Here is an 18705-nt window from a genome sequence, read left to right as displayed (position 1 = left end):
CACCACTTTTCAACATAATCTCCTTGCTTTTCAATACACTTTGTCCATCTGTCAACAAGCTTTTGTATTCCCTCATTTAAAAATATTTTAGGCTGAGCTGTGAGCCATGAATGCACTGCTGTCTTCACTTCATCAGAAGTGAATCTTCATCCTCATAGGGCTGCTCTCAGGGGACCAAACAGCAGAAAGTCCAATGGAGCAAGATCAAGACTATAGTGAGGATGATTTAACACCTCAAATTTTGTTTGGATATCTGCAAAGAAAAATTTGGACCAATATTCTAAGGAAGGTGAAAGTTTCTTAAAGAGTATCATTACTGATGACGAGACATGGATTCATCACTACAAGCCTGAGAGTAAACGGCAGAGTATGGAATGGAAACATTCTCAATCACTGACCAAGAAAAAGTTCAAAAGTCAACCATCAGCTGGAAAATTGATGCTTACAGTTTTCTGGGATTCCCAAGGGCCAACATTGGAACATTATCAGGAAAAAGTTCCAACAATCAACAGTGCTTGTTACAGTGAGATGCTTATTGAACAGCTAAAGCCTAAACTTGGGATTAAATGTGGAGGACTGCTGTCCAAGGACGTTGTGATCTTGCATGACAATGTACATCCGCACACTTCTACCCACACTGTCGACACTCTGCAAAAACTTCGTTTTGAGGCGTTAAAGCATCCTCCCTACAGTCCTGATCTTGTTCCATCGGACTTAAAGCAGCCCTATGAGGATGAAGATTCACTTCTGATGAAGAAGTGAAGACAGTGGTGCACTGGTGGCTCACAGCTGAGCCTAAAACATTTCTTAATGACGGCATATGAAATCGTTGACAGATGGACAAAGTGTATTGAGAAGCAAGGGGATTATGTCGAAAAATGGTGTATTTGTCTTTTCTAAAAGTTAATTAAAATAAATTCTGCAGCCAAAGTGAGGATAATTTTTGACTCACCCTCATATAACTGACCCTCACAAAACCACACTTTCTTTGAGGCTAGGGAACACACTTTACTCACCACTAAACATAAAATACATTCAATTAGTATTGATCAAACTGAGTTATTACAGTAGAACATGTCTCAATAACCCCCTCTAGTAATAGCACGGGAGAGACAACTCCCTCTTATCTAATATAGGGCATAAGAGTCTGGGTTCTGACCCACTTCTACCACTGACAGTCCTACATAATTTTGGACAAAGTACATAATCTCAATAGGTATCAACTGTGAAATGAAGAAAACTGCTCTCACTAATTTCACAAGACTGCTGGGATGAACTTTTTAAAGAATAAAAATAAGACCAATAAAAAGGTTATCAGAAGCAATAACAGGAGGAGAAGCAAGATGGCGGCAAAGTAGAGGGATGTGGAATGCATCCCTCTCCACAGATGCATTGGGAATGCATCGAAGGACAATAATTCCCACAGAGAACCAGCTGAACACCAGCAGACGGCCTCGGACACCAGAAAGGACCGCAAGGATCCCAACGTAACCGGTAGGGAGGCATCTATGACGGCTCAAAGAGGGTGAAGCGGCAGAGCTGCGGCAGACGGGAGGGAGTGAGAAACACACGGAGGGTCCGCACCGCAGCTCAGCATTCCCGGACCCAGACATCGATCCACAGCTGAACAGAGGGTCCGGGAGCGGGAGCGTGGGAACCGGAGAGCTGGTTCAGCATGAGAAAAATTGTTGCCAGTGAGGTGACAGACCGAGAGGACAGGAGGGAAGAGGTCCACGGCGAGGATTGCCTACCCCTGAGAGCGGCCCGGCCATGATGGCGGCTGGAAGCTGCAGGCTCATGGGCGGGGGCGAGGAGCTGTGGGCATAGCCTCTCCCTCTCTTTCAGCTCCTGCAGCGGGCAGTGGAGAAACGCCCTATGGGCCACCTAAGGCGTTCAGGGATAACAAGTACCCTCAGGCACTCGGGCGGGGCTCGATTAAAACCCCTTGGAACGCCAGCAGCAGGGAGGCTGCAGAGAAAAAAAAACCTGAGAGAGGCCCAACTCCGAGACTTTCTGTTTACACCTGAGCCACAGCGTCCCTCTGCAACAGGCACCTCCAAGCCCGACTGAAACAACAGTGCGCCACTGCTCACTCACTACCAGGGGAAGGAGCCACTATGGTACCCTCTCCCTCCCCACACACCGACAGTTACAGACCAACAATAAAGAAAGTTCTGCTGGTCACAGAATAATGCAAAAAAACCCAAGGCGAGTAGAAGGACACTTACAGCTGAGACTCTAAGGAAACAGAAATATTAGTATCATTCTATTGAACGGGTCCATTCTAGGATGAGTTCTGGATTTTTTTTTTTCCTTTATTAATTAGGATCTTAGTCCTAAGGAATCTACAAGTTTTATAACATAATTTTTTTAATGATATTTTTTATTCTATTTTTATTTTTTTGCCTTTTTATATACTTCTATTTCTAGCTAAGTTTTTGGTAGTACGGACAATATATCTCTCATACTTTCCTTTCATCCCTATCTTTCATACATTTCTATTCCTTTCTTTTTATTTGCATAGTTCCAATCACACTACGCTCTTCTGTTCCCCTTTCTTCCAGCCATTTTTAGTTTATTTTATCTTAACATACTTATAAGCAACACTATCGATCTGCTCAGACTCCTTGCTCTATTCTCCAGATGACGCACCGCCTTGGTATTTAATATTAGGTTTTTGTCTTTATCTTAGTTCTTAGTACAATTGTCTAATTTCATTCTGAGAATCTCCATTCTGTCTGGTGGTACTCTAGCTTTTTTCTATATTTGATTCTAGCTTACAAAATCTCCCTGGACTAGTGTTTGTATGTGTAAGGTGTCATTTGTTTGTTTGTTTGCTTTTGCTTTTGTCTCTGATTTGTTCTGTTTCAGTTGTCAATTTCTGTTGGGTTTCTCTTTGAATATCTGATAACATACTAGAGTTCTTCTGTCAGGTCTTTCCAGAGCCTTATGTCCTAATGGATTCAGTAACTGTGTGTCTTATACATGTATGTGTTTCCTACACTTAGTATTTGTGTAACCCAGCACTTGGACATTAGTCTGAGGCTTGGACAGTCTTCCTTAAACACCTCTATCGCCAGGACAAGCAACCCCAAAAGTTTGGACAACCATGAGGAAACAAAGAAACACCATGCAGGCAAAGGAGCAGGAAAAAAAACCCACAAGACCAAATAAATGAGGAGGAAATAGGAAAAATGCCTGAAAAAGAATTCAGAGTCATGATAGTAAAAATGATACAAAATCTCGATAACAAAATAGAGAAAGTACAAGAAACAGTTCATAAGAACTCAGAAAAACAGACAGCAATGGATAACAAAATAACTGAAATTAAAAATACTCTAGATGGTATAACCAGCAGAATGACTGAGGCAGAAGAACGAATAAGTGAGTTGGAAGATAGAATGGGGGAAATAAATGCCACAGAGCAGGAAAAAGAAAAAAGAATAAAAAGAATAGAAGACAGTGTCAGAGAACTCAGTGATAACATTAAATGTACCAACATTTGAATTATGGGAATCCCAGAAGAAGAAGAAAAAAGAAAGGGTCTGAGAAAATATTTGAAGAGGTTATAGTGGAAAACTTTCCCAACATGGGAAAGGAAATAATTAACCAAGTCCAAGAAGCACAGAGAGTCCCATACAGAATAAACCCAAGGAGAAATACACCAAGACACATATTAATCAAACTAATGACAATTAAACACAAAGAAAAAATATTAAAAGCAGCAAGAGAAAAGCAACAAATAACATATAAGGGAAAACCCATAAGGATAAGAGCTGATCTTTCTACAGAAACTCTGCAGGCCAGAAGGGACTGGCAGGATATACTGAAAGTCCTGAAAGAGAAAAACCTACAGCCAAGAATACTCTACCCAGCAAGAATCTCATTCAGATTTGATGGAGAAATCAAAAGCTTTACAGACAAGCAAAAGTTAAGAGAATTCAGCACCACCAAACCAGCCTTACAACAAGTGCTAAAGGAACTTCTCTAAGTAGGAAACACAAGAAAAGGAAAACACCTACAAATACAAACCCAAAACAATTCAGAAAATGGTAATTGGAACACACATGTCAATAATCACTTTAAATGTAAATGGATTAAATGCTCCAACCAAAAGACACAGACTGGCTGAATGGATACAAAAACAAGACCCTTCTATATGCTGCCTACAAGAAACCCACTTCAGACCAAGGGATACATATAGGCTGAAAGGAAAGGGATGGAAAAAGATATTCCATGCAAATGGAAGTCCAAAGAAAGCTGGAGTAGCAATACTCATATCAGACAAATTAGACTTGAAAGTAAAGACTATTAAAAGAGACAAGGAAGGACACTACATAATGATCAAGGGATACATTCAAGAAGAACATATCACAATGGTAAATATCTATGCCCCCAATATAGGAGCACCTCAATACATAAGGCAAATGCTAATAGCTATAAAAGGGGACATTGACAGTAACACAATAATAGTGGGAGACTTGAACACCCCACTTACATCAATGGACAGATCATCTAAACAGAAAATAAAGACACACAAGCTTTAAATGACACATTAGACCATCTTGACTTAATTGATATTTATAGGACATTCCATCCAAAAACGACAGAATACACTTTCTTCTCAAATGCACACAGAACATTTTCCAGGATAGATCACACCTTGGGTCACAAATCAAACCTCAGCAAATTCAAGAAAATTGAAATCATGTCACGCATCTTCTCAGACCACAACGCCATGAGACTAGATAGCAATTACAGGAAAAAAACTGCAAAAAATACAGAAACATGGAGGCTAAACAATTCACTGTTAAACAACCAAGAAATCACTAAAGAAATCAAAGAGGAAATCAAAAAATATCTAGAAACAAATGACAACGAAAACACAACAACCCAAAACCTATGGGACGCAGCAAAAGCAGTTCTAAGAGGGAAGTTTATAGCAATACAGTCCTACCTTAAGAAACAAGAAAATTATTGAATAAACAACCTAACCTTACACCTAAAACAATTAGAAAAAGAACAAAGAAACCCCAAAGTGAGCAGTAGGAAAGAAATCATAAAGATCAGAGCAGAAATAAATGAAAAAGAAAGGAAGGAAGCAATAGCAAAAATTAATAAAACTAAAAGGAAAAATGGAGTTGGTGGAATCAGGCTTCCTGACTTCAAACTATACTACAAGGCCATAGTGATCAAGACAGTATGGTACTGGCACAAAAACAGAAAGGAAGATCAATGGAATAGAATAGAGAACTCAGAAGTAAGCCCAAACACATATGGGCACCTTATCTTTGACAAAAGAGGCAAGAATATACAATGGAAAAAAGACAGCCTCTTCAATAAGTGGTGCTGGGAAAATTGGACAGCAACATGTAAAAGAATGAAATTAGAACACTTCCTAACACCATCCACAAAAATAAACTCCAAATGGATTAAAGACCTACATGGAAGGCCAGACACTATAAAACTCCTAGAGGAAAATATAGGCAGAACACTCTATGACATCCATCAAAGCAAGATCCTTTTGGACCCACCTCCTAGAATCATGGAAATAAAATCAAGAATAAACAAATGGGACCTCATGAAACTTAAAAGCTTTTGCACAGCAAAAGAAACCATAAACAAGACTAGAAGGCAACCCTCAGAATGGGAAAAAATAGTTGCCTATGAAACAACGGACAAAGGATTAACCTCCAAAATATACAAGCAGCTCATGCAGCTGAATACCAAAAAAGCAAATAACCCAATCCACAAATGGGCAGAAGACCTAAATAGACATTTCTCCAAAGAAGACATACAGATGGCCAACAAACACATGAAAAGATGCTCAACATCACTAATCATCAGAGAAATGCAAGTCAAAGCCACAATGAGGTATCACCTCATACTGATCAGAATGGCCATGATCACAAAATCTGGAAACAACAAATGTTGGAGAGGGTATGGAGAAAAGGGAACTCTCCTGCACTGTTGGTGGGAATGTAAGTTGGTACAGCCACTATGGAAAACAGTTTGGAGGTTCCTTAAAAAACTACAAATAGAACTACCATATGATCCAGTAATCCCACTCCTGGGCATATACCCAAAGAAAACCATAATCCCAAAAGAAACATGTACCATCATGTTTATTGCAGCACTATTTACAATAGTCAGGACATGGAAGCAACCTAAATGACCATCAACAAATGAATGGATAAAGAAGATGTGGCATATATATACAATGGCATATTACTCAGCTATAAAAAGGGATGAGATGGAGCTATATGTAATGAGGTGGACAGACCTAGAGTCTGTCATACAGAGTGAAGTAAGTCAGAAAGAGAAAGACAAATATTGTATGCTAACTCACATATACAGAATCTAAAAATGGTACTGATGAACTCAGTGACAAGAACAAGGACGCAGATGCAGAGAATGGACTAGAACTCGAGGTTTGGGAGGGGGCGGGGGGTGAAGGGGAAGCTGAGACGAAGCGAGAGAGTAGCACAGACATATATATACTACCAATTGTAAAATAGATAGCCAGTGGGAAGTAGTTGTATAACAAAGGGAGTTCAACTCGAGGATGGAAGATGCCTTAGAGGACTGGGACGGGGAGGGTGGGGGGACTCAAGGGAGGGTGGGGGGGGAGTCAAGGGAAGGAGGGAATACGGGGATATGTGTATAAAAACAGATGATTGAACTTGGTGTACCCCCCCAAAAATAATTAATTAATTAATTAATTTAAAAAAAAAAGAAGCAATAACAGGAATTTCCCAGGGAGCCTAAGAAATTACCATACCTGGAAATACATTTTTGAAGTTAATATGATTTAATATTCATAAACATTACACTCCAGAAATGTAAAATGCCAGAACTAGGTCCTTTCTAAGAATTCTTTCACATTTTACAGATGGGAAAACTAAGGCCCAGAGAAGTTTAGTGATCTGTGCAAGGTCACACAGATAATCAGTGCCAGAGCTGGGATTGGAACTCTTCCTATCACAATACAATGCCTTTCAATTCAAACCACCACTTTCTTATTGTTTTCATTGATGATTGTTTTTCACTTATTCTTTGATTTCACAATCTCCATGGTGTGGTGCATTTCCATGGATGGAGTGGATTATAATGTCATAATTTTTTTTAAAAAATTGTGAAATCCAAAGGTCACTTGCACAACTGTCATGGTAGGCAGTCGGAGGATGATTTACAGATGCAAAAAATATTCAGCAGCAAAGGATTCTTCTGGCAGTTAAGAGTATTCATTCTGTGCTACATGCTGGAATTTGAAGTTGGAACACCCTTAGAGAAAGAAAACCCGAGACCAACATGTGGATGTACATTAACTCACGCTCACTGGGAGTAAAACACCACTCTATCTTAGGGCAGACCCCTCACCGAGCAAGACCAAGGACTTAGCAGATGAAAGTAACGCAGGGCAGGAACTGTAGGGAGAAGAAAAGCCCAAAGGAGACAGATGCTGGGTGAAATCTACTGAGCTCCCCCTATTGGAGAGACCCAGAAGGCACAGCCCACACAAAGGGAGAATCAGAAAACGTAGTCCTCCAATTCAGCACAACTTCAAGGGGCTTCCCTGCAGCTAAGGTTAAGCAGCAGATGAGAATGTCAGAGAGCCCGAAGTATCAGGCACTCACATTTTGCTTGACTTGTGCCAAAGATGCAACATGGTAAGAATCCTCCTGTTATAATTTCCTTGAAGACTTCAGCAATGTCCAGTGCATCATTTGCATGGACTCTCGGGTTTTCTGTTGATGGTGGAATGCAGTTACTCCCTCGCTGCTTAAAATTTCTTATAAACAGACCTTCTGCTAGAGGAGCCCAGAAAAGGGTTTGTACAGCCATCACACTGTGGTCTTTGAAAATGTCCTGTCCCTTAGTTGTTCAGTGCACAACCTCGCAACTCTATGTGGTAGTTCTGCTTTGATATCTTGAGACATGATACATAGACACAGGAGTTATTTGGTGTTTCACATAATTTACTAGGGATCCAGTGATGATGTAAGACTTACCTGTCTAATTCAAACATCTAAACAAAAACATTTCTTTCTCTTTGGCCAGGATTTGGGTTTCTGATCTCTAGTTTCCAACATTGAAAAGAGTATGCGCCTGGCTAACTAGAGAAAGATCTTTGTTCAGAGGTAGGTAAAAAGTACATTTTTAAAGCTTACGGAAAGTAAACCACTCTGGGATATAGATAAGTGTATTTATGTATGTGTGTACCAGTCAGGATAGGTTAGATTATGCTGCAGTCATTTAGAGAAACCAAAAATTCAGTGGCATAAAACTACAAAGGTTTATTTCTTGTCCACGCTATACACCCATGGCAGTTCAACTGGGAGGGGCTCTCACAGCAAGATTCAAGCTCATGAAGCAGCCATGATCAGAAACTTTGCCAGTAAATGTAACAGAAGGAAAAGAGAATACTAGGTTCTCACAGCTTTCACGTGGAACTGACACACATCGCCTTTAGTTAACATTTACTGACCAAAGTCAGTCACGTGCCAGTGGCCAGGAAGCAGAACTTTTCCCACAAGGAGGGGAACTGACAATTGGCAATAATTAGTCTTTCGCAGCATGGAAACAAAAGGCTCAGAGAAGTCAATCTAGGAAGAAGGTGGCCTAATATTGCGGGACAAGATATGCTGTTATTTATTCACCCATGCTTTCATCTAACTAGACCATTACTCTTTGCCAGGCATCAGGCAGTGTTGCTGCAGGGCCTGTGCTATACCCACTATGCTATAGGGCCTGCCCAAAAAGCCATCTCCTATCTCACCGGAAGGACCTAGTGAGGAACCAGGGAAGCATATGGAATCAGAAGGGAAACAAGAGTGAGAGGAGGGCACGGCCTCACCCAGGAGAGGCAAATGGGGCCAGTCACAAAACTCTGAGCAAATAAACAGGCCAGCACTCAGAAGAAACTATGAAATCTAGCTGAGCGAGGCAAGAGGAAACCTGGAAGGGAATAGCAGAGGTTGCAGGAAGAAGGAGAGAGAGCCCAGCGAACTACCAAAAGCACAGCACTGAGGGACACTTGAGGAGGAGGGAAGACGTCCGAGAAGACACAGAGTCTGAACTGAGGCCTGTCCCCAGACGTCAGCCATCCACTGCCCTCAGATAGGAGTCTGTGAACACAGACGCCCTGCCTTGCCACACCAGCAGACCAGCGCACTTCCTGGCAAGGCTGGGGGCCACTCCGCGGCCCAGCAGCCCCCCGGGACAGCCACCATCTTCCTCTCCCATTCCCATCTTGAATGGCAATTAGGAGAAGGTTAACTGAGTGTCTTTCTCCCAGGAATCCTCTTCCACTTTTCAAAATCACAGCGTTAGCAAAAGAAAATCCCAGCTTAGGCTAACAGGTAGGAGCGTGGTGCGGCCCTGGGAGCTGCTGTTGGAAGTGGGGAGATTGGGCGAATCTTCCCAGCGGGAGGTTAATACTCATCATTCGGAGTTGCAGCTGAGGCCCATTTGAGTGACAGGCAGCCGGGAGCTGAAAGAGCCGCTCGGATCCCAGAACTGCTGGCATGCGGGCTTGAAAGAGATTTATTTCAGGATAATTAGCTGGGAGTATTAAAGGTGGCCAGGAAGATCCGCAATTACTGTTTAGCAAACAGAAAGGAGACACACGCATGCAAAAGGAAGGAAGGGAGGAAGGGAGGAAGGAAGGAAGGAAGGAAGGAAGGAAGGAAAGAAGGGAGGGAAAAGAAAAAGCCAAAAATCAAATTAAAAGACCCAAATTTTTCTCCACTTGAAAGCTGTTAAATAATTGAAAAAAAAAAAAGAAGCTCAAAGCAACTTTATTGCATTTAGACACACATGCAAAAGTATCAGAGAGGAAGGAAAGGAAGAAAAGCAGGGAAAGAATGGAGTCTTGGGTACACAGTTGATGGGAAAAATACTCTCTCCAAGTCTGGGTATTTGGGTGTGCAGAATCATGACAAATTGTTCTTGTATCAAAAGGGAACTTTTCGTACCTCTTTTCTTTGTTGCTTCCTTTTACCGACACAAAAATACCTGTGCCAACACTAGCACTCCTTCAGCTCCAAAAAAAAAAAAAAAAAATCAGCTTGAATCAAAACATACTAAAGTGAAAGTATCTGAAATAAGAACTTCACAATTTCTTGATATTTGTAAAGAACAAATGAAAGAAAGAGGAAGGGAGGGACAAAAGCAAGGGAGGGGAGAGGAGGCCCTGCTCCTTCACCCTCAGCGCCCTCAAGGAATTAGCACCTTCCTCCAGGGCCAGAGGAACTGACACCCTATCACCTTCTAGAGTCAGAGGGTTGGGGTATTTCACCCTCTCCTTTTCCACTTTTCCACCCTGGCTGGAGACAAGATTGTCCAAAAAGGAAGACAGTACTTTTGTACCTCATTTTATCATGAGGGGACCAAGTATAGAATTTTCTAAGATAGCCCTGTCAGTGAGAGCCTTGTTCCTAAATTAGGACAGCCAAAATGAGTGGCATCTTCCTCTCCATATCTGGTGACTAACATTAGCCGAAGGGGTCAACAGAGCCTCATCCCTTCATGCCATTTCACTCTGGAGCATTCCAAAGAGGGGTCCCAAAGATCCCCATCCACTCTCCAAATTCACTCACTGGAGATGCATTCATTCCTTAGTTTTTAAATGTCCATTCTCAGGTGTTTCCCCACAAAAAGGCTCCTGGGAGAACGGACCTTTAAGTTTTCATGAGCTAAGGTCTTGGCCCAGAGTCTTTCAAAAGCCTTCAGAAATAATACGGAATCCAAAAATGGTACTGATGAACTCAGTGACAAGACAAGAACAAGGACGCAGATGCAGAGAATGGACTGGAGATCTCGAGATCTGGGGGGGGCGGGGGGTGAAGGGGAAGCTGGGACAAAGTGAGAGAGTAGCATAGACATATATATATTACCAACTGTAAAATAGATAGCCAGTGGGAAGTTGCTGTATAACCAGGGGAGTTCAACTCGAGGATGGATGATGCCTTAGAGGACTGGGGCGGGGAGGGTGGAGGGGAGTTGAGGGAGAGAGGGAATACGGGGATGTGTGTATAAATACAGGTGATTGAAATGGGTGTACCTCCGAAAAATAATAAATAAATAAATATAATGGGAAAAAAAAAGCCTTCAGAAATAAATGTCAGGCCCCCATGGGAGGGATGTGAGGAGAAAGAGGTGGAGAGAGTATGAGGAAGGAAGGCAAGGTGGCCTCCCAGGCTCCACCTTCTCCCATCTGGTCAAGCGCGAATACCACACTAACTGCTCAGTGAGGCTGGCAGCTTTACAAAGAAAGACCACGTCTCTGGCCATGTGTGTTTACATCTTGCTGAAAAGATCTGTAAAATTTTAAAACACATAAAACAATGGTTTATATTATTTATGGAAATATATATACAGTAAAAGTCCAAAAGTATGCAAGGCAATGATACATACAAGCTTGTCAAAGGATTGGAGCCTGGGACTTCAGCTCTGTCAAGTCCTTATTCTTTACAAAAGGTAATAACTCCAAAGGGAAATAAGGCAAGGTAAACAGCTGGAGAATAACTAATAGAGGGAAGTCTGCTCTGCCACACATTCATGTGCTCCAAGGAAGGTGTGGGACTAATCAGGGAACGTTGTGTTCCCATATACAAAAAGCCTCCATCTCTTATGGCTCCCCAAATTACGCCGCCAGGCCTGAGTTCTCACCCTATGAGGTCCCGTGGCTACAGAGAGAAGTCTCCTGTTCTTCAGGTCTTACTCTCCTCATGAGATCACAGGCTCCAGCAGGGACAATGGTTTCTTCTGTCTGCTCTGGATTCCCCACTGAGCCTATCATAGAGCTGGGCTCCTGTGGGCATGTGTAAGTAGAACAGAATTCTGGGAGGAGATGAGGTTCAGTTTTCCAGGCAATTAGGAATAACTACTGAACATTAAAGGATGTTCACTAGGGTATTGTTTATACTATTTGAATGAGATAGTTTTGGAAAGCTATTCAAGATGTAGTAAATGAAAGATGTAAATCCCACTTTAAAGACTTTAACATTCGAAAACTATACATATAGTACATTTACATTTTTCACAGAAATGATATCATTTATATTTATTTATATTTATATAGCTGGAAGGCTATATAACCTGTCATTATTTTGACTTGCATCATTATTTTGACTTCCCCATTTCCCACCCTTGTGTTGTGCCAAGATTCCAGGGTTAAACAAAACTTTCCACATGGCTCCTGCAGCCATTGATCTGCTCTGGTCATTACATTATCCAAGAGACATAGCAATTGCTGCATTATGTTTGGGCAAGACAGTCTTGGTAGAAGAGCCTCCTTGGACACGTGAGACAACTTATGTGCCCTGTCTCTGCTTAAGGAAAACATGAAGGTGTGGACAAGGTCCCATCCCACAGAACCTATCCTTGGTCTTAGGGCATTTCCCTACCTACCCATCTCAGAGCTTCTGCCTCTTTTCCCATCCTACCCTGCCTCCAACCCCAAGTAGTAACTCCATCAAGTCACTGGAGCTTTCAGAGAGAATAGAGGCAGATAGTTTCTGCTTTGACTCTACAAGACAAAGCTGGCTGCCTTCTTGGAACTGAGAGAAGATAATAAAATAAGAATGAACACAAATTAATATCTCAATAAATTATCCTGCTATGGATAGATGGATTCATGAAAGGACAGGATAGACTAAAACACAGAGTATTAGTCAGGGTTCTCCAGAGAAACATAACAAACAGGATGTGAAGAAAGGGGCAGGGGGGCACATTGAGAATTATTATGGTAATTGACCCATGAGATTGGGGAGGCTTGGTAAGCCCAAAATCTGCAGGGTAGGCCAGCAGGCTGGAGACCCAGAAAAAGCTGCAGTTAGAATCTAAAGGCAGTTTGCTGGCAGATTCCTTCTTCTGGGGAGATCAATCTTTGTTCTATTAAAGGCTTCAACTTATTTGAATAAGGTCCACCCACATTATGGAGGGTAGTTTGCTTTACTGAAAGTCCACCAATTTAAATGTTAATCTCATTCAAAAAACACCTTCACAGAACATGCACAATAAGGTTTCACCAACTATCTATGCACTGTGGCCCAGTCAAGCTGACATATAAAATTAACCATTATAGTTTAGGTAGGTAGGTAGGTAGGTAGGTAGGTAGACAGACAGACAGACATATAGATAGGCATGTAGCTACAGAAATACTTTATAGATACAAATAGAGGCAGTGATACAGATAGAGATGGATGTACAGACAGAGACAGAGATGCTAGAGATATATAGTCTCTGGAAGGATACACTCCCACAGTGGTTACTCTAGGAAGAACCGGGAGTATATTTCTTAATTGTTTAAATTGTTTACAATGAGAATGTACTAATATATTATTTGTGGGTGTGTGTTTACTTTTTTTCAAGAAAGAATAAAGATTCTGTAGGGAAGAAAGGGAAAAAAATGCTATTTATGCCTTCAAACTCCTGGCAAAGAAACTCCGCTATCCTCTGTTGCTCCTCTTTAGAAGGGGCTAGCACTGCCGTCACCTCTCAGATGCCAGACACAGTGTGAGGCGTGAACACAACAGAGGAAGCCCTCGACTCGTGGAATCCACATTCATATTGTTTAATTCCAAGTCAACTCTGGGAGGTAGGTATTAATGCCCCAGTTTTGCAGATGAGAAAACCTGGGCTTCGTGATGTGAAGAAAATGTCCCTAGGTCACACATCTGTCAATTCTCAAATCTCACGTTCCTCTTGGGATGAACTATGGACTCCCTTTGTAGAGGGAGTCTGTGTCTTAGAAATTAGCACAACCACCATGTGGCCCTTCTTTCAAAGAGATTTCCATTCCCCTCCAGCAGCCCAGATAAACTTGCCGTTGCCTGCAGACCCTGGCCGAGGCTGGCAGCGGCTCCATCACAGGCGTGCCAAACGCAAACAAAGTTCGAAGGACAAACGCAGCCAGAAAGCATCAGAGCTCTCTACCCAGCTTCCAGACTTATTATTTCTTATTATTTCTCGAGAGCGTCCACTGCTCTTTTAAAAACAAGGGGCCTATTCTGTGAGCTGCTCAATGGTCTATTTTAAACTCGTGGGCTGTGTTTGTTTATGTTCAATCCCAGGCCTTGCCCTTTGCAATAAACCGTCACTGGCATCGTGCAGAAAGCCAATGGAGACTGCCATATCACTGTTTACAGCTTTCTCACTTGAAGAAAAGGGGTGGAAATCGAATATTTCCAATTGTCCCAGTTCTGAGAGGGCCCTAGAGAAGACAGATGGTGCCAAGCCGGCGAGTCTAAGAATTCTTGGGGCAGCAGTGAGTAGTATGTAGGTGCTGAAATGGAAGAGAGAAAACACGCATTCGCCCAGGAAGAGAATAAACATGTTCATCTACCCAACAAATAATTATTGAGCACCAACTATGTGCCAGGCCCTGGTCTAAGTACTCGACTACAACAATAAAAAAACAAAGAAGTTGCCTCTGGGAACATACGTTCTAGTGAGGGGAAGCTGACAATAACTAATTATCAATAATATGTTATTTATATTATGCCAAGAATACATTAACAGTAAGAATAACAATTAATTAATACACTGGAAAAACATCAGGTGCTTCACAGAGAAACTCAAGACCTCCATAAACAGAAGCCCAGGCCCTAATGTGACATCAACCAATCATTTAGAAGTTGCAGCATCTGAACTCTGAACACTGTTGGTCTGATTTTAACATGTCCTCAATCCTCCTCATCACCTTGGCTCTCTGTTCACCAAGGCTAGGCTCCAGCATGACTGGGAAGGAGGCCAACCTGATACTCGATGCCCTCCAGCCCCTTCTGGCCTTTCCCCACGGCCAGGCTGCCATCACCACACTGACACCAAGGAGACCCTCACTCTTCTGCTCTAGGACCCCTCAGGTCAGGGAGAGAGCATTATGATATGAACACATGTTTACAAGTGAATGGGCTCTGGTTTGCCTCTCACAAGAATCTGCTTTCTAAATGATGGCCCCCTCTCTTGCAAGGGCAATCTTCACCCAAAAGCCTGCCCCAGTGGAAGAATTTTATATTCTGTGAAGCCTGAATCAGCAAGATATTTTTAGGCCAAGAGGACTTCTGGGGACTCTCCTGGGATCACATAAACCTCCATCTATGCCCCCACATCTGCCCCTTGCAACCTTCATTTGCCAAATTTCAGAAGCATGTTCTTAAGGAACCAACACTCACCATATAAAACAGGAGTGGGCAGGGGAAGCAGAGGCAACAAGAAACAGACAGACATCAGAAAACCCGCACATTCAGTAAGACATTTGTTAAGAAGGCCTTTGCACCACTTGGGGAGAAGGGATCCATTGTATATCTGATCCCATGGTCTGTGTAAAGGGCTCTGCGCTGCAGTGATGTTTTTGACAAGATCTGTGATTGATTTGCCGGTTCATTAATGAATGGACCTGGAGCTGCACATTGCTTCGGCTCTAGAGAAAGCATATGATTACAGCATGTGCGGTGGCAAATGCTATAATTAAAGATGCAAAACAGGGCTCATTACACACCCATTTTCAGTGCTTGGAACTTTCTGAAACAGTCTCCTTTTCAAAAGCACCATCTGCAGGTGATAAGCCTCAGGAGACTTTCCTCCACCCAGGACATGCGAAAAAAGATTGAAATGAGTAGGATAGGGGCAGGGGAGGGGAGCTTCCAAAGCTTTATTATGAAAAATATACATATGGGGCCTACCTTGTCCAGTGGAAAAGTAAAAGAAAGATGGCCACATCTCTCAGAATTGGAACGCACAGAGCTGGATCTTAAGAGTTAGGACAAAATGCTGGTTTGCATTCAGAAGGTGACACTTGGAAATTATATCACAGCTCTGAAAGATTGCACCTCAACATAGATCATTATAAGATAGTGATACTAGTTCACAGCAGCTTCTACTGAGCCATTAAAAAATAAAGTAACTATAATCATAACAAATACAAAAACACCATCATAAATGTACAGCATACCTTCGCCACCAACAGCACCAAGTAAATTGCCTGGATGCGCCTGACATCTCAGAGTTAGAGCAGTTAGAGGAAATGGTCCTTATTTTCCAGGGAAAGGAAGGTAATGAGGCCCAGAGAGGTTAGGTGAGCTGCCTGGGGAGAAGGAGCAGGTCAGCAGCCAAATCAGGACAAAAACTAGTGCTCCTAATTCCTTATTCAGTGCTCATTCTCTTCAGACTGCACTGTCTCAGAAATGTCAAACACATTATGCAAGAATATCGGGAGTCTGTGTTGAGGCAGAAAAGACTTGGTTTCCAGTTAATAAAATTATCAGTACACGCACAGCACAAAAATGCTCTTCCCAGCTGAGTGCACACTTCGGAGCAGGCCCTGGGAGCCCCGATACCCACCAAGTGGCACATTGCTTTAAACACTAGGTAATAGTGAAGCCGTGAGATGCGGCTCCAATCACCCCACCCCTTTCAGGATACTTAATTGCGAAGTTGAAGGAACCTCTGCGTTTGTAGAGGCCTGTTGCAGGGTGGAGGAAGAGGGGGCACTGACGTTGGAAGCACCTACCTGACTAGTCTTAATTTTACCCTTTCCTTGATCCTAAAAATATAAAAGGGTGGAGAGGGGTGTAAACAGGAAAAGGAATGTCACGTTTTACAGCTGCAAATCCATGCACAGACAGTAAGAATGCAAAGTCCAAACAGGCTGGGCTGGGAACACCTCATTATGAACACCCAGGCCCTTTGGGCCTCTGCAGGAAGGCATTCTAAAGGGCACTGGGATGTGCGCCACTTGTGCACAAACGGTATACACTCGTGTACACACATCACACAGATTACTATTTTCTGTAATTGTGTAAGGAGACATTTGCAACACTTAACTAGAAGAAGATAATTTCATGAAACCACAGAATACCTCTGCCCAGGGAGAAGAATCAGGTCATTGGTCTGCACCTCTGGCTTGAGCCAACCTGCAGAAGTACCTTTAAAGACCTCCAAAAAGAGATGTTCTAAAACCTCCTCAGCCATCTCTGGGAGAGCCCAACCACTTCATCCCATTAGCTTCTTTCTTAAGGAGAACTTACATCCTTTAAGCTGTGGCTTAAGCCAGCTACCTCTACCCTATCATTTCCAGAAGCACATTTACTTTCTTTTGGCAAATTCCAGTTTTTCCCTTCAGAACTGGTAGCAACCAAGAACTACTAAGAGGCCAACATGCAGATTTATATGAAAACAAATCAGAGATAAGTATCTTTTACTACAATCTAGACTTGTATTTTTACCTGAAGTTGATAACAACAGTTTAAATTACAGGCTCATACCTGAGTTGACTTACGAGAAAACTGGTTATTTCTGCCTAAAATGACCAGTTAAAACTAAAACTGCAAGTTTAATAATAGCTGCAGAGTTTTGGGCATTTGATTCCAGCACAAATCAGTATTTCTTGTGTACACCTGAAGTAACACTGAAGATCCTAAAATTAAAGGTTCAATTAACACTTTGCTAAGGCCACTAAAGTATCCAGTGTGCCCCCCATCCTCCCACTGGCCTCATGACTTTGTTGTAGAGATCGAAAAATCTAGGCTTCTGATCCTAGCATAAGCCTTAATTTGCTGGGCAACCCTGGAAAAACCACTTAACCTCTCTGAACTTGAGCTGTTTTTCTATCTATGAAGTAAAGGCAGCAGAACAAACGATCTCAAAAGTGACCAGGATGTCTAGAATTCTGCCTAATAAGGTTGTATTAATGATGAATGGAGATAAAGCTTATGAACTGTTCAGCTCAATGCCCGGCACACAGTAAGCTATAATTATCAGTTAGTGAAACACAGAGTCTGGGCTCACCAACTAGAAACAGAACTTTCAGTCCTATTCCATTATCTTGTCAGAATACCACCATTGAGCCCCAAGATCAAGCAACAGGTAAACTCGCACCAGTTGTAGAAAGCTATCTATACCCACAGGTGAGTCTGTGAAACTTTAGCATCATGGGGAGGATATAAAGAGAAGCACAAAGAGGCCCCTTGAAGTCATTAATGCAGTCTGTTCCTTTGAGGAGGGGCAGCATTACCCCAAATCAGACCAATCTTACATCTTAATTACTTGCTTGCTAAGCCTCCGTGTATCAAAGGCCTACCCTGGGTCCCACCTAAATACTACCTTATGTGCTTTGCATCATTCCCTCTGTCTCCTCAGTTTCCTTCTTCTGCACACACAGGAAAGTACATGTCCCAGCCTTCCTTGCAGCTGGGCTGGGCTCAGCTGCTTGAGCTCTGGCTATCATAGGGGTGGTGGCTGGTGATACCAACTTTCAGATCTAGTTGTTAAGGCATCCATGAGATTCCCCATCTCTCTTTTTCCCATCGGTTGTAACACGTGCCTGTATGTATTTGTGTCTGCCAGGTCATAACGTAAACTATGTTTCTTAATGTGGTTTGTGGTCCAAAAAATAGAAAGCTTACAGCAATCTCATGAGGTAAGTCTTATCCCCATTCCATGGCTAAGGGCACCATTCGGCAGGGCTAAGTGATTTTTCAAAGTCACACAGCTACTAAGTGGTGGTGCTGGTGCTTGAGCGAGGTCGGGGTGCCTCTAAGCTCTCGCGCACGTTGGTCTTCACCACAGCTGGTGCAGCCAGTAGCCACTGGCCTGCAGTCACATCTGCCAGCTCCTCCTAGGGCTCCTGGGCATGGAAACTCCACCCTTACCTGGCCCTTCACACATTTTTAGGAGCCATGTGTGCGAGTTTTGATGGCT

The sequence above is a fragment of the Hippopotamus amphibius genome, chromosome 7 (assembly GCF_030028045.1).
Source record: "Hippopotamus amphibius kiboko isolate mHipAmp2 chromosome 7, mHipAmp2.hap2, whole genome shotgun sequence".
Classification (NCBI taxonomy): domain Eukaryota; kingdom Metazoa; phylum Chordata; class Mammalia; order Artiodactyla; family Hippopotamidae; genus Hippopotamus; species Hippopotamus amphibius.
Note: the sequence above shows the minus strand (reverse complement) of the source record.